This window comes from Strigops habroptila, chromosome 9, assembly GCF_004027225.2.
Source record: "Strigops habroptila isolate Jane chromosome 9, bStrHab1.2.pri, whole genome shotgun sequence".
Classification (NCBI taxonomy): Eukaryota; Metazoa; Chordata; class Aves; order Psittaciformes; family Psittacidae; genus Strigops; species Strigops habroptila.
The window spans coordinates 43,683,592-43,701,107 of NC_044285.2; the positions used below are offsets into that span (position 1 = coordinate 43,683,592).

The 17,516-nt window shown below is 42.1% G+C and overlaps 1 protein-coding gene across 7 annotated transcripts in view; it reads right to left on the reverse strand.

The window, feature by feature from the left end:
- HTR2C (5-hydroxytryptamine receptor 2C) overlaps positions 1–17,516 on the reverse strand; it is a 201,532-nt gene that overhangs the window by 48,956 nt on the left and 135,060 nt on the right. For 2 of the 7 annotated variants that reach the window (XM_032920168.1, XM_032920164.1), the window contains exons 4-5: positions 12,371–12,511; positions 10,946–11,132 (exon numbers count right to left, since the gene is read on the reverse strand). The exons of 2 other annotated variants lie outside the window; for them this stretch is intronic. The gene's annotated coding sequence lies outside the window, so the exon portion shown is untranslated. Of the gene's footprint in view, positions 1–10,945; positions 11,247–12,370; positions 12,512–17,516 lie in introns of those variants that run through there. 3 more of the 7 variants (XM_032920165.1, XM_032920166.1, XM_030498429.1) reach the window with 3 other exon arrangements.

Below are 17,516 nucleotides of genomic sequence, written 5' to 3' on the forward strand. Positions count from 1 at the left end.
TATAATTAAATAATGCTTTTCCACATACCTGTACAATGTTAGAGAAGGAATGACCGAAACATTCATAAGTCACTTACCTGTATTTCATACACAATAATTACATAGGAAACGTAGCTATTCATAGCAAGAGCAGCTCCTACTGTATGGATAATGCTCACGGAGTGATTCAAACCCAGCTCTTGGCAGCGTGCAGCCTCTTACACACCCTAACTCTGGTCCCACCACTGCACGTCTTTGTAAAGTCAATGGAGATGCTCTACTGTAGAGAAAGAGACCATGACTTGGCAGCTGTATTTTAATTCTTCTTTCAGTTTTACGGGCTATCACATGGCTATTTAATATATGAGGAGTACACTGGATCCTAGGAATGTTGGGGAACAAAGACTGATAAATGATCAGTAGTTCCTTGAAGAGATTAAATATAAAACAAAACCAGACCAAACCACTACAAAACAAAACCCAAGAAACAAACACCCCCCCCCCCAAAGGACACTGCAAAAATGCAAGGCCTTTTTTTCCTTTTTAGTGCCCCCGTTTTTTCCCCCCTTGGAAAACTTATCCCTATAGACCTCAAAGTGATGACTGACAGTATAAATTCAGAAAGGCAGCGTTTCTCTGATCTAAATATACCATAACTGGATATTTTACCAGGACCTTAGTCCTGGTAAATCAGGACTAAGGAAAACTCTAAAGACAAAAGCAGGTGGAAAAGAAAACTCGTAACAGGAAAATTAAAGATTTAAAGATAGATGAAAAGTGCTATAAAATGTGACATGAGTTTCCCAGAGGTACATCCTAAGTCTTGACTTGGTATCTTGACATTTTGTTTGTCTGTTCCTTAACACCCCATTCTGCAGGGGGAAAAAAAAAAAGCACTGGTTCTAATTTACATGGACTTCACTGAGCCATTTGACTTGGTGTCACCAGGGAAATCATTAGGTAAACTCCAGAGATAGAGACAAGCAGAGCAATTGTGAAAGTGCCATGGAATTGGCTGCAGAGGAGATGAAAATGGATTGGGCTGAAAAACTAAACCCTGGTCTGGAACTAAGTTGTTCGTTGGGGTTGGCAAGGTTTGATCTTGATAGTCATTTCATTCTGATTTTTTATCTTTATTTAATGATGCCAAAACATTTACTTAGGGAATTAAATGCATCAATTAGTCAAAACCAGGATGCAACACCCACATTGGGAAACGCTGAACATCACACAGGAGGAGCTGGATGGCTTCAAGGACCGACTAATCACATAACTAATAATGAAATGTGATAATACAAACTCAGCTGTGAACTAAGGGTTTATCAGCTGGAAACAAAGACAATTACTGCAGCATTTGAGCACAGCACAGCATCAGCAGAGGAGGGACATGAAAGAGACAAATATAACCTAAGCTATAAACCAAGCAAGGGATTTCTTGTAGAGATAAGGAAGAACTAATGCCACTGGCACAAGACACTTGACTCTTAATACTTGTATTTTTATTCACTAATCTTCTGTTTTCAAGAAAGATGATTCAAACAGGAGCAAGCCTGTGTACTGATGTGCAGGAACATCCTGCCTTTGAGGCAGCAGGTCACAGATATAGGCTGGGTGCTTGCCAGTGCTGGTCTGCAGGGCTGTATCCATATGGCACAGCAACCTCCAATGCTTACTCAACTTCTTAGTGCACTAAGACATCTTAGATGCAACATATCCATCCCTGGAAGTGTTCAAGGCCAGGTTGGATGGGGCTTGGAGTAACCTGGTCTAGTGGAAGGTGCCCCTGCCCTTGGCAGGGGCTCAGAACTGCATGAGGTTTAAGGTCCCTTCCAACACAAACCAGTCTAGGTTTCTAGAAGTATTTCTCTGCCTTTCTTGGCAAGTTTTGTATTTGCAAAAACTTTTCTCTGCAGCTACACTGATCACGTAACTAGCTATAGCATTAAATGATTACATGGTTCTCCACGTACCTACTTACTCTCGCCCCCTCTTCATCACTCCCACACCATTAGACCTCTTGCCTTGGCTCTCTCCATCAGTTTTCACCCTGTTCCTTCCTCACCCACAGCACCACAGGGCGGTAACATGGGATATCCCCTGCGAGGTCACCCACAGCCCTGCTGACCTTGCCCTCCCTTGACATACACCCAGCCCAGCTCCAAGGACGCTGACTCACAGATTGAGCCCAAGAGGCCATCAGCACTCCTCCCTCAGGCCAGCTTTCCTCCCCAAATCAGGATCCCAAATTCCACCCATTTTCCTTTCCTTCTCCCTGATCAGATGCATCCCTGCACCTTGCAAGCCTCCCATGCCTCCATGCTGACTGTTTCATGCTATATGATTTAATATGGATGCCTTATTCCAGGTAAATTCTGTGTTGTGCTGCTGCTCCCAGAGTAAGCCAGGGGCAGTTTCTGATATTTCACTATAGTCAATCACAAATATCTTCAATTAAACAAGATGCTCCAATTGCCTCTCTGGTCAAACAGTCCTCAGTGTAGTCACTCTTGATTTGTACGAGAAAATAGGCAAACTGTGTTGAAACATCTTCAATGAGATTAGAAGCAGGCTTTTTATTTAGAGAAATAATTTCGTTTTCAAAGGATTTGACAATTTTAATAGACATGATCTATGAATAAGTCAAGGTGGGTGATATGCCTGAAGCAAGAAGAAAAAGGCTCATTAACTTTGAGAGAAGAGGCAAATGGGGACATTGGGGTAGAGCTCTGACAGCTCCCAAATTATGGAAGAAGAGCTAAGAGTCAGATGCCACATGCACGTGTGCAGGAGTCATTTCCATGGGAGCAAATTGCAATGACACAAACTGTCATCTATGACATCAGTAAATGAGTCAGGAAAAATGAAATCAAGGGGACAAAACAAAATGGAAACTACTTCAGTTCCCAGCATGACGTGGAGAGCAAAGGTGCTTCATAGGAGTTGATGCAATTTGGATGAACCCAGTTCTCTTTACGAGAACACATGTGAAATAAGGATTTTGTATCGTTTGGATTCTATCCCAGATTAGTGCACAAGGCGTGCTGAAGCTGCAGCAAGGGAAGCAGTCCCGAGATGGCTGATGCTGCGAACAGCAGGCAGAGGCTTGGCTGCACTTAACAAAAGGGCTAGGACCACAGCAAGAGGAAATGAAAAGAGGAGAAAAGCTGTAGAAAACCACCAGAAATATAACAATGGAGAAAATATGAAGGCTAACAACTAACAAAGAAGCAGACACTGTCATGTAAACACAGCCTCTGGTCTCAATGACAGCCTATGAAGGAAAACTAGCATTTAGAAGTGAAGAAAAACTGGTATTTAGAAGTGGCATCATTCAAACAGGATCCAAATCAGCCATCCTCTTTTTTACAAGGAATATGTTTCTTACATTTACCTAAGATTTAGGTGAAATGTTGTTTTCCAACCAGGCTGTGGATGACTGCTGTAGTCAGAGACCCATACAGAGCTGTCCCCATGTAAGCGATGGGTGACAGAAGACCAACCTCTTCTTACGCGCTTCACACTAGCATGAGAATATCAGAAGGATGCAGATGCTCTTTTAATAAGCTGGACTAAAGAAAAATAATGAAACTATCAAAACAATTTATATATGAATAAGGCAGCATCTGCGTTTTAAGGGCTAGAACAAAGGCAGCTGAACTCTAATGGAGCTGATTTTCTCTCACAAGTGATTACTAAATTGCTTTCACTTCGTCAGCAAGGTAATATCTATGTGAACAGCTCACAGCTAAGGAAGTAACAAGCCATCAATTGTCAAGTGGGGGAAAACATTTCCCCTCTCCCCTCCCTTGGGTAAAGTACGTTTGGAAGGGAAACAGTTCAGGTCTTTTCCAGCCTAGCTGATTCTATGATTCTATGTTCCTCTGGTAAAAATCAAGCCCTTCAAAGGAGGGAAACACTCCATCAGAAACAACAGGGCAGGTCCATCACTCCTGGCTTCTGATCTCTAACAGCTCCAGCATCATCCCAAGCTATGGGTGCTGGCACTATCAGTTGTAAGTGAACAAGAGTTTTTCTGCTGATTCCAGTTAAGCTGGAATTTGATTCTTTTATGTTCAGTCTCACAAGGAGCAGAAGTATGTTTGAAGGCAAGAGGCATGATCCCTCTTCTGACATCTGAAGGCTTTCAGTAAAGAGTGGGTCTCTTTACTGAAAGAGAGAAGTTCAAACAAACCAACGGTTTGAGGCTGAAGGTACTTTGGTTTGCAGGTACGAGCACAGCACACAGTGAGCACTGTGTGGAGAGACAGGAACCAAGGCTGGGGAGTCAGCACAGAGAATATTTAAGAACAAGCTGCATCAGGCCAGGTAACCTAATATTTTGAACACCTTCATACAAGGCAGTGTAGCCATTACAAACCCACGGTTTGATAAATGGCAGCACTCTAAAAATAAGCAATTATGTTACTTCCATTAATTAAGAGGCAATAATAGACTTCCTTGCATAGATGAGCTAACAAATGTCATCATATCATTCTTAAATTATACTGGCACCATTTCTCTCTCACACACATCTAACCCTCAAGGAAGATTTGCATAGAAAGGTCAAAGAAGTAGCAAACACATTTCTGAGTTCCCAGTTTCATGACACCAAAGCAGCACAAAGAGCAATTAGAAACACAAAATACTCAGTGAGGCCAAAATCAGCTTCATCCACACAGGTCAACAGGAGCACATCCCACCCCAGTGATGCTGCTGTGAGCCACAGGACCTTGCTGGTGGGCTGAAATTGTGACCTGATCTGTGAGGAGCGTGGTTTTGAACTCGGGACTTTAGCTTGCAGGCCCTTTGATGAACTGTCTCAGTAAGTCCCCAAAGCAAAACCAAATTCACTGTTGATACGTGATCCTTATGTAAAGATGAGGAAGGCAGGATGCAGAAGCCCACAACACAGAGCTACATGAACATCTGAAGCATGAAAAATTCCTACATGCGGAGTGTGACCCCAAGCCTTGCTTCCATTTACAACATAAAAGTTTCCGTGAGAGTGCCGTAGAGCAAAGCAAAGGTTTATGTTCTGCTCCAAATTAACAAAACTCTCAGTGTCATTAAAAATAATCTCTTACTCAAGCATTTTATTCTGCAAGTCTGAGCCATCAGAAACCCAAGGAGTTCAGTGCAGATGCTGACATAAAACAGGACAACGCTCTCTGCTGGAAAACCCCTTTGGGCAAGTAGAACATCAATAGAAAAACCCATGCTGATGGTGATGTGCTACTGCACAGCACTTTGCAAGAGCTTCAAACAAAGCAAGACCTGGCACAACAGGCATCTGAGCATTATTCCAGATCAAGGCAACCAAAACACACATGTGGGAACACCTATCAACAGCACTGCATCAAAAGGGAGACTGAAGGAAAGCAGCCACCTTCAAAGTGGGGAGCACCATACAAACTGATAGAAACCTCAGGGGTGGAACAGGCAACCAGCAATCCTTAATCATTATGGGTAGAAATACCACTTTACAGGTCCTGAGCAAAACCAAGGATTTTGAACCTAGCTGCAGTCTCAGTGTTCATGTATGACTGAGATGCTACAAACCAAATGCCTCTTAAGCACTGGAGACAGCGCCTGAAGCGCTGCTGATGCGACCCAAGGAACCCTCTTGCAATAGTTTGTTTCAATTAAGAAAAATTGAACACGGAGGATCCTGTTTGGGCCAATGGAAGTGCAAAGTCAGGCACATTATCATTATCTTGAAGCTCTTTCAGTACCAGCTAATCACAGTTGCTGAGGACCAAGAGATACACTGATCTAAGGCACAGAAACTTCACTGCATGTGAGGACCTGAGCCCCACAAAACCAGCAGGCAACTCTGCCCTGGGCACAGAAGAGCTCTGAAAGTAGGGAAACATGAACTTACTCCTACTTTCCCTTCCCTAGCAAAGCTGTGTGGGAGTACAGACACGGTTCAAGCACAGAACCAAGGAAGAAAGAGGAAAAACCCAACAACCAAAAACTAGAGATTGTAACTTCATTGAGGATTCATAAGGCGTAACAGTACCAAGCAAAATGTTCCATATTTGATGCTTCTAGAGCATTCAGTTTATTTAGAAGGCTGAAAGACATAACGCTTTCTAGATAAAAGCACTTTTGTGGTCATTTGGATGTAGAAGGGCTTTATTCTGCCAAAAATATCAGCACCATGCTGCAGCACAGAAGCCCTGCAATACGAGACACAGCTCTGAATCAGAGCAGCTGATTCACGCAGAAACAAAGGTGCTGCACTTCTCTCCTTGATCCCACTCCCCATGCCACTGCAGCCCACTGAGAACGAAGCAAGTTCTGCTACTCGTATCACAAGCGAGATAAAGCCCCTCTGTTTGACAGGGAGGGTCACTTCTCACCAAGCTCCGGAAGAGCTGCGGGGCTTCAGTGGCCACACCTAGGAGTGAGACTGGGAGGGTAGAACGGGGCTTAGTTCCTGAGAGCTAGAGAGATTTTTGGTAGCTTGCTCGTAATAACAGTATGCATATTTAAAATATAACCAGATGAACAAGACCTGGGGAAAGCATGATAGCACATCAAAGGCAAACACTCCATGCAGCTTGCTCCCAGAAGAGAAACAGAGGTAGCAACCTCACAACACCTCACAGGGCCAAATCTTAACAAGCTTTTTTTTTTTCTTACAGGAATGACTGAACTACAGGACAAAGCTGGAATTTCAACTCTAAGTTTTTGGGGTTTTTTTTAAACAACATTATAAAGAATTCTCATAAACATCTTAAAATACTTCTTGCTTCCACTTGCTACTATTTAATATCAAATGGATTCCTTTTACTTCATTTCTTTTAAGCCACAAAAGCACAGTTATGAGAGGTAACAGCAATGTGAGCTACTCAGATTCCTGCTTCCATATTACTTAGAGAAAAATGATACTTAGCCCAGAGCTGCCAACTCTGGTTTTCCTCGCAAGTCTTTTAGTATCTTGTGTCTTGGGTTTTTAAATCTAAGCCCTTTAGGACAGTAGATCTCACAGCTGCAGATGAAAGATGAAAAATACATCTCCTAAAGCTTTCAAAGACAGAAATCATCTTACAAGCAAACTATATATATATATAAAAGCAGGGTGTATTATCTTGTGGATTTTCTGATCTTAGGCACTTGATTTGTGGGTCTAAAAGGCTCCCTAAAAGTCCGGTGTCTTTGTGCTCCAAAACTTCAATGAGAGATTCTTAAAAAGCTTCACATCTGGAACAGTTAAAAGCTAAGAAAAGGGTTCAAGCTTTATATTTGACACCATCCTTCCACCACAACCCTTTTTACAGATGCCTTCAAAACTACAGTCCGGTTAAGCTACAGCTAGAGCAGGTCAGTCTCTGGGATGAACCAGATCACAGCAGCTTTCTCCTATAACATTCCTATAACTGAGCGAGCTGCTGGTGCCAAGAGGCCTCATTTGCACTGGAAAACTTCTTGGTTTTTTTTTTTTTTCCTAAATACCTACATAGCATCACAGAAACTTACCAGAGTCCAAACAAACTGAGTGTATCTGCAGTTTGAATAACAAACCACCTAAACCAGGAATGGCTTTTACATTCACAAGCCTTTTGCCTGCAGACGTTGTGCTGGCAGTCAGCTGAACGCATTTCCTTACTAGTGAGGAGACCTGAGATTGGACATGGTTTGGGGAGGGAATTCATCTCTGCTGCCAACATTACAACAGAGATTAAAGTGAAAGGCCCCAAAAGCTATTATAGACACACAGAAGAAAGACAAACCTGCACATCCTCACCTTCTATCCTTTAGGCTCACCAAGAGCAGCTTATTGCACTGACACAGAGGGACTGACAAAATAGAGACAGGACTGCACTATGTTAACCCCACGGGAAGGCTGTGCTGCCTGATCACATTTTCCCCAGATATAAGCTGCTGATTGCATCAGTTTTTTCCTACATTTTTGTGAAGGCAGGAAAAGGGCTCTCAATGATACACAACACCCCCAAACAGCCCATGAACAAAGCTATAATCCTTAACAATTCTTCTAGACAACACAAGGACATGGAAGATTTCTTAGACATCCTCGTACCTCTTCTTGCTTGGATAAATGTTCTTTAGAAAATCTCTTTATCAACACAGGCAGCATGAAGTATGTGTGCTTCACACAGAGCTATCAAAACCAAGCCACCCATACCCAGGTGTGCTGGGTGTGCTGATTTCTATCAGCTTTAGCCTGATTTTTGAGTAAGTGCAGCTGTGCACTTAAGCCTCTTCCTCCCTTTCTCTGTGCTTCTCCATGCCTCACTTGCAGAACTGATGCAGCAATAGAAACAAACCATAAGGGGATTCCTCTGTGCCAGGCACGTCTCTTATTGTAGAAGGTTATTTTTTTGGTGCATGTGAGGTCTTCCACAGAGTACCAGGATGTGCAACAGACCCTGCCTGGGCCCTACCAGAATGGCTTGCCATTGAAAACCAAGATTGCTTCCCAATTGACCACTATACAGCTCAGGTTAGAGGGAAATAAACTTTTTGTGTGCGTATATATATATTTATATGCATAAATATACATATATAATCCATGCATGGTTTCTATCTCAATCCATTTGCCAGTAATAAATAAGTCAGTAATAATTTCTCTTTTCCCTATCACAATTTCTGCCTCAAATCCCTGTTATCTGGGAAAGGACCTTCTTACCTGCAAGAGGGTTTGGGCAGACTCCAGAGCTGAGCCCCATCTTCCTACATGACTGAAAACAGACTCTTCCACCCTTCCTTTTCCAGTGATAGTGTATCCTGGGGTATCATGAGTTTCTTTCCCAAAAAAATGTGGCACAGCTGATATAATTTATCTTCACAGCTCATAGCTTAGAGTTACAGACAGAAAAGTACATATAGCAAGTGAACATCTCCACTGTATGTTCCTGCACGCTGAAAGAGTTCCCTCTGCTCCAAAGAGGATGCTGCAAATTGCCTGAAAAGGTTGAAGCAGCATAGAAACACAGCCTGGTTTGCATTGGAAGGGACCTTAAATCTCATCCAGTTGCAACCCCCGCCTGGACACTTGGATGTCCTAGTGTATGGAGCTAATTTCCCACCATAGCAGGGCAGTTCAGACTGTCACTAAATAGAAATGGGATTTAAGCCATTTATAATTGATTCAACAGGATGTGTTGGTATCAGGTAAATTATAGTTATTGGGAGGTAGGTTATAGGTATTAGGTTTTCTCCTTACTACAAATGGAGTAAACCAGCGTGAAAAAGTAATTGCTAGCTTCTGGAAGTATGAGATGGTTCAGTTCTGCAAGGTCTGTTTAATGGCTAGTAAAAATTGTTTATTCTCTCCTATACTCTTGTGCCATAAGGACTACCTTACATATGCTCCAAGAAAATGAATCTGTTTATCTTGACACTTCTGATAAATTCTGGCTCTGTAGAAATCCTGTTTACTTGTTTTGCTTGCAAATGGTAGGATGTAATGAAGAAGATATTTATCGCTAGAGTTACTTGGGAATAGTACCACAAAACTCTCTTTTTCACGCAAAAAAAAGATGTGTGAAGTTAACAGAGAAACTTTTTTTGTGGGGAACATTTTGGACGCGTTCCTCAACAGAGAGTGCTGCGGGAAAATGTTGGGGAAATTTCACTTTTACAGCCTGCAAACAAAAATAATCCCAAAGTTTAAAGCCATTTCTTTCTTTTTATATTTAAAAAAGTAGCAGCAAAAAAAGCCATATTAAAATTAGACAGAAATCAAAAATGTCAAGACATCAGAATGACTCAAATTGACCCAAACTTAGTTCTTGTTGAGATTTTTAGCTTACATTTATTTTTACACTTTCTGATATTTCACACAGGGAAAAAAATGGACTCCTGAATAACAGTTGTGGGTAGAAAAGCTCTTTCCCACCTAGCACTAGTTATTAGGCTAGCAGGGAGACAGAGGGAGAGACACCATGTTACTCTCTGGATCTAACAACTTCTTCTATCATGCTAAGATAAAAACGTGTGAACATCAACCACATGGAATACAAGTTCTTTGTTTTTCTTTTCCTAATGAACTGTGCAAAGAATGCAACATAATTATGCTTTCAAAAGAAACTACTACGTTACCAGAGATACTAAAAAAGCTCTGTTCTTTGGCTGGCACCCATCCCTGCAAATGCTGTCAAAACAGTCTCCAAACTGTCACTTCAGCAACTGCCCCTCATGGGAAAAACATATTTCTTCTAATCAGACAAAATTCTAACTCCATGTTTGAAGAGTATAATTTGATCTTTTCTCTAGGAACTCATTAACCACTTGAGTTTAATTATTAACATTTGTTTTTAAAATTCACTGAATTAACTACCAGTTGTGTGAGTGCTCTGGCGAGATGACGCCTATTGCTGTGGTACATGGGCATGCTACCAGGGGAGGTGGCGTGGTCCATGTCCACCTACGAAACTCCTCTGAACATCAATGAGATGTACCTTCCGCCTCCGGATCTGCCATCAGCTCACTGGATGACTTTGGGCAGCTTAATCCTTTTTGCTGTTCTTTCTAAATCTATTTAGGATGATCAGGCCATCGAGTGTTTGCTATTTGGATACCAAATCCCAAAATTTTTGCTTCACAGCAAAGGAATGGAACAAAAGTTCCCTTTTTGTTCCCAGATTTGACACACTTAAGCAGCCTTAAAAACAATCAGTGATACAAAGGAGCTGGCTGAAAAACAAACCTTTCTAAGTTCCCAGTGTCATAAGATATTTGCAGATGAATAAAGGCATAAACTTATGCAAGAACTTCTACATAAACTGTAATATCAGCCTGCAAAAGACTATGGGGCTTTTGTTATTTCTGCATTTGGTAAATTCAGGCGTAAGATTACTCCTCAAGTCCTTCAGCTTTTACAAGCAGGTATGATTGACAGCCTCTAAACGCTTTGCTCTTCATAATAACTGTGACTGACAGCTCCTTGGTGCATAGCCCAGTCAGCCCAACAATGTTATTGTTCTCTAATAATTACCTGATCATTTTGTTTTCATGTGATTCTGTTGGTTATGGTTCAACTAAGGGAGAGTCCTCACAACTTCCCATAACTTTATTTCATTTGTGTTGATCTGGGGCTGCCTGATTCCGTGGCAGGGCTGGGACTGCAGACATTAGTGCCCAAGGTGCATTGGCTGTCAATCTACTGGTAATTGATGCTTTCCCTGGAAAACAGAACATATTAAAGCCCAAATATGTGACAATCTGTGTATCATTTTGGCATATATCACTTACACAGTTTTTGTACATAGGCAAATGTTTCTTAACTTAACAGTCTCTGGAGCATAACAGTACAGCTAGTAGTCTGTATGCATGTAGGGTCAGAGCCTCGCGTAGGATGTGTGCCTGTAGCTGAGCGCAGCTCAGCACAGTTGACTACTTCCAAGCTGCACAAGATGGAGCTTGTTTAACTACTGCTGAAAGCAGTGACTGAGATTTTTCCATCTCACACAAAGATGATCCTCAAGAACACTCAGCTGAGGGACCGGGTTGTGTGAGTCACTGGCAGAAAATCATAACCCGGTCACTTTTCTGAGTATTTTCTGGTACCTACAAAATGAAATGAACTATATTCTTTTTGTATGAAGCGAATCAACCATAGCACTGTGTACTAGAGAGTGACAATCCTAGTCAGAAAATGCTCTACCCTTTTACCCTTGTACTAGGCATGAATCCAAGCTGGCATTCTCCTGAAATTTGAAAGTACTTTCTTCATCCCTGACTTGATTTGCAGCTGGGATGGAAGCAGACAGGGCTCAAAAATGGAAACCTTTATTGTTTCAGATTTTCAGCTGGGGAAGACTCAAGAATCTCCAGGATTTTTTGCACACCTATAAAATTGAACTTGGCAGAACAGCTTGAAGTTGAACAAAATGCTACTCCCACATCAGAGTAGTGTTGGGAATGAACTTTACACTGGGGAACTAGTTTGCCAATTTACCTATTTTGGAGACTTTGAGAGTGTTCTTTCTTGTGTTGAAAAAAAAAAATTATAAACGCACCTACCCTGCAAGAAAGGCAAAAAACCCCACAGATTTCATAGAATAGTTTGGGTAGGAAGGAACCTTCAAAGCTCATCCAGTCCAACCCCCTGCAATAAGCAGGGACATCTTCAACTAGACCAGGTTGCTCAGAATCACACCCAACCTGGCCTGGAATGTCTCCAGGGATGGCTTTGAAAGTCTGTTGTTATATTAAATTTAGTTACTCTTATGGGACCAGTTATAAAAAAGAAGTCCTCGAAGAAGTAACCATGCTCAGTCTAGAGCTTCCCAAACATTGGCAGTTCTGCACTGGGGTGCTGAAAATAGTAAGCAGGTATCAGGAGGAGAAAGCTGAATGTTCTGGGATTTTGCTTTTTGAAACCAGAACTGTGGACCTTGAGCGCAGTTTTGGAGCTCACCTGTCTGGTCGCCTTTTCAAGAACTGGTCTAAAGTTTGGCCTCTGCACCAGCGGACAGTATGCATCATCAAACATGCTCCAGATCCAGGGCTTGGGTTTGTATACATAACACTGGAACATAAAGTCTTTTGTTCACATTTGCTGCAAACGAAATCAAGAACACAATGCACAGATTGTATAGCCAAATGGGCTAATTCTGCTCATAAACATTTGTTCACACAGATTTAGGGGCTACATTGGGTCCAATTGAACAGTTGAGCCTTTATTCTTTGTTAATTTGCTTTCCAGTACTTTTGAATTTCACCAACATATTTATAGAACTGACCATTTCGGTAGCGTATTATCTATGGTCCTGACCCCAACCTCTAATTACCCACAGAGCTAGTTCCCAGCCCAGAAACGTACCCAGCATCTTCTAGAAGTTGATTTCAGGATGATAAATTGTGTACAGAACAATGAATCATTACAATGACAATGCAATGTCTCACTACAGATGGAGGAAACAACTCATCGCATACTAGATACGAAGCAGAGGACAAAAAATTCAGCCATATGTAACTTATGCAAACACCATGAACAAGAGCCAAACCCAGCTTCTCACAGGTCTTAAGTCAATGGCATCTCTGACCCCTTCTTTCAAGGACTTTAAGGATATCTTACTGAATTGATCCTGCAATCCCTCACCTCCAGCTTGGGCTGAGAGACTCCTGCAACCCAGTGCAATCATCTTGGCATGTCCAAAACCTGGTTTGGCACCTAAAGCTATGTTCTTCCACATGCATGCAAGCTCTGGTTGCTCACTAAAATGTGTGTCAGAGAAAGGAATAACCACCATACAAGTAAACCTTTTGTGGGGCACTGAGTTGGTAAGGAGGACCCATGCTTAGTACCCAGGGACCTACCCCACCACCATCAGCAAGAAAGAAGTTCCCAAACAGGTAGAGAGCAAACATGCTTCTCTGCTATCTAAGCCACAGCGGTGTGTGGGAAACAGGCACTGAAAACACAAGATTTCCAAACCAGCAGAGATGCTGGTCTGCAGGGAGTAAGAGTCTTTTGTGTATCCAGAACTTGTTCAAATCTTTAACAACTGGAGTCTTTCTGGTGCTTCACACGAGATTCCCAGTCATTTCCTTAGCACAGACCAAGCCCTACCAGCCACATTGGCCTGTGGGTCCTGTAATTCCTATGCTTCACAGATGCATGGTTTAGTCTTGGGGCGATTCTGCTGCACAGAAGAGTAAGATGAAGAAAGTATTTAATGTATTTTTAGGATTAGAAATGAGCCAATTCTTCACAGACTACCAGCTGTCCACAAACAAGCTGAAGAAAATCCTGCATATGGAAGAAGTGTTAGCACCACCTAATAGCAGCTCATAGCAAACAGCTACATAACCACAGTATGTGTTGTACTAGATATATCAAACTAAGACAAATTAATGCTCAGTTTTGAGGTTTCTTCTTTGCAGTGTGTGGGATAATCTTTCCCTTCAGCTTTTGCTGTGCTTCAGTTCATGTGCCTCATCCCGCTCCCACTACTTCTACCCTGCAATCCCATAAACCCCAGATGAAACTCCTGAGAGCAATCAATTAGATAAATTTATTATTTCTTACTCAATAAAAGTTACTGATTCATCCAAGTTTATTCAGTACATTCATGGTCCTCATAGGAGTTGTGATGATCCTCATTTTCTAACAGGGGCATCTTTAGCACTGCTTCATGTTTCATTGTGGGGAAAAAACTGAGTCCTGTCAGTTAAGGCAGTCTTAAATCTTGACTAACTTACTTTTGTCCTCTCTAACTATTACATTACCAACAGATACACTTCCAGCATCCTCTTGCCAATCATGTTTCCTTACAATTCCATTCTAAAACTAGATGCTACTGAACCAGAATTTATCTAATTTCCAATTTCACTAATTATTTATCAGATCAGCTAAACCAGTTTCATTTAGAATTATAGGCTTAGTTACATAAGACAGATTTTTCTCTCTATTAAAAATGTTAAGCTGCCTAAAAGTAACTAATATACTAAACTTTAATCTCTGTTCAAAGTCCAATATATTAAGAAGTAATCTTAAACTGACAAGAACACATTTAGACATTTAATTAGAAATTAATTAAACAAGAATGGAAATAGCAAATTGAGTTATTGAGTATAACAGACCTTGCAAAATCAAACTAAAGCACTTCAACATTCCAGAGATGATGCTGAAACTAGCCTGGGTTTGCATCATCAAAAATGCTATGAAATATGAACATACTAATCTTGTCAACGAACAAGACAAAAGATATGGTGCTGAAAGATGCAGAGACCTTCAACTGCCTGAGTTTAGCTCCAGAGATAGGAATGTTGCAGGAATCAAAGGACAGCATTGGCAAAGAGCCCAGCTGGTGGGACACCACACCGCAGGTCACACCAGCTCCATTGCGTATTGCACACACTTCCTTAATTAAAGCCTGAGAACCTTAAAGCACTGGTTCTTTAAAAAATGTGTCAGAAAGAAAATTATCTTCCCCTGTGACAAACCATATCATAGAATCGTAGAATGGTTTGGGTTGGAAGGGACCTTGAAGATCATCTAATCTGGGACATCCTCTCCTCACAAGTCTGCTCCCAGCCTTAAAACCACAACTAAGCATTTCCCCAAGTGACTCCTGCTGTATCTGTCACCTGCCCCTACATGTTCTGATCTTCCACACATGGGAAGGCAGACTAAATAACCACAACAACATCTTCTGATACGATTTCTTTGAAGAAACATCCTTCCACCCTTATGGGTTTCCTAAATCTGAGGCAGCTCTGCAGAGAGCGAGCAGGTACAGTGTGCAGCTGGGGAGCACAGCTTCTCGGCTTGAGAGGGAGCAGCTCATGCTGTTAGTTCAGGAGTCTCCAGCCTTGCCCCCTGCTGTGCATCACTCCTACCCAAGCACAAGCTCTTCCCGAGGCAAAAATCACACCACTTGCTCATTACAGATTATCACTTGACTGTTCAATCCTTATTTCTCTGCTTCAGATCACCAAGCAAAGCCAAGTACTTTGGATCTTTCAGTCACTATTAACAACAGGAACACACTGCTGGTTGGTTTGGTTTGGTTTTATGGACTGTTTTTCTAGCCTGAGGATTTTGGGGCATTTCAGCAAAGTGAAAGAGAACAGAGCAATGACGTTGGTTTTGTCCCATTTCCAGGCAGAGTGGCAGAGAGCCAGTTCCCAGAATTTTTCTGAGAAGCCAATTGATTCATGCTTGTCTCAAGTCCCAGTATCCTTGTGAGAAGCTGTCAGAGGGCAGCCAAAATAGTACAGTTGCTTCACCTACTGCCAAACACTGAAAGAAAAAGCCACTGCATTTCAATCACAAACAAAACTGGGGAACTAGCACAAAGAACCTTCCCCAAAGCTCAGATTGTACCCAGAAATGCAGCAATCAGTCACTGCTGCAAATCAACATGACTAACCAGCTCATCTCCACGTCTTCATGACACTCTGACACTTTCCCCCAGCCTCAGGACCTATGGGTTGGTTTGACCCATGATATCACTGGTGAATGGTGCAGCAGGGTCGAGTCACGCTAAAGCGGGCTCCCAACAAGCCTTGCTCTAAGCCAGGTTTCAAGGTGTCCTGCGGCTAATGCTGCCAACTCCCCTCTCAGATACCCAGCCAGTGGCATGCAAGCTGCCAAAATGGGAGAGGAAGAAAAAGCAAAATGGAGAACACCACGGCCTGGGTTTCTTTTGGCTTTGCAGTCTTAGAAATGAGCTTGTGTCAAATACAGAGAGAAATGGGACTGTAATTTAGACATGTTCTTTCTTTAAGTGAACTAATTCACCTGACCATATTTCAAAGCATCTTTAAGACACCAGTATATTGGTATATCTTCACAGGAATAATCCTACAGAAAGGCTGACAGCTAATTTAGCAGGACTCCATTCCAAGTGCTTACACAGCAACTCAATTATCTGCAGACTCTCAGACAGCCTTTCAGCCACACAATGGCTGTATAGCACGGGTAAACACACTTATATTCAATTTACAAGCAGAGAAATGAAGACCTACTATCTTGGAAATAAAATCTGAGCTCAGCAGTAGAGCAAACAACGTGCCCCAGCAGGGTCCATGCCTGGTTTCCCACGACAGAAAGCCTGGACTGTTACACTCAAAGTTTCCAAGCTTTTTGCTCAGGCACAAGAGCAAAGCTCACCCTTCCACATCAACTGGAACTTTTTGATAACCACCCTGCTTGCAAGGCTAGAAGTAGTAACAGAGAAGCAGGAAATAGAGGGAATGTATTTCATAGAACTTTCATGCTTCGGTGCTGTTCCATCACATAACTGGGGGAAAGTACGGCTTTGGGCATGTTTTGGATTGGTTATTCATCATGCCTGAAATTCATCATTTAGAAGTAAGCTGTATCAGTTTACCAGCCCAGCCCTTCTCAATTCCATCCCTTCCCTTTCTTTCTCTTCCTCTTCCTTCCTTTTCCTTTTCCAGCTGGGATATTCACTGTCTAGTAACTGAGTTGAACTAGTTCGCTAATGGGTTCAGTGAAGGCACTAACACAAGAGAAGTGCTGGGAACATCCAGCTGTGAGTGAAGGCAGGGTGGGGGATCCCACGCAGGACCACTCCTCTCAAGAGCAGTTAGATACTCAGCAGTAAGCTGGGCAGAAGAGCTCAATTCATCTTATGCAGCTTCAATGTAACTTGAATATCATTGCTGTCCTATGCAGCCAACATGGAAAGATATTCTCTACAGCTGCCTGACACAGACTAAGCTAGATGCCTGAATTTCAGCAGCATGAATGTCTGAAAACCATGTGATGGGTCACGGACCATTTTAGTTGTGAATTGAAAGCAATTGTAATGTCTGAGACAGTTTCTTCAATGCTCATAATTGAATTCAAATTAAAAGCAACAACCAAGAGGCACAAGCCTAAGTGTCTCTGCCTGAGGCAGAAGTATTAATCTATTAACTAAAGGATAAGGTGGAACACATCGTACCTCAGGAAATGCATTTGCTCCAAAACACATTAAGACTGTCAAAATACTGTCTTGAAAGTTTACAGCATGGCAGACAAACCAAAATCAGTGCCATGCCATAGTATGCAATAAAACTGCTTTAGCACTGATGGCAGTGCTATTCAG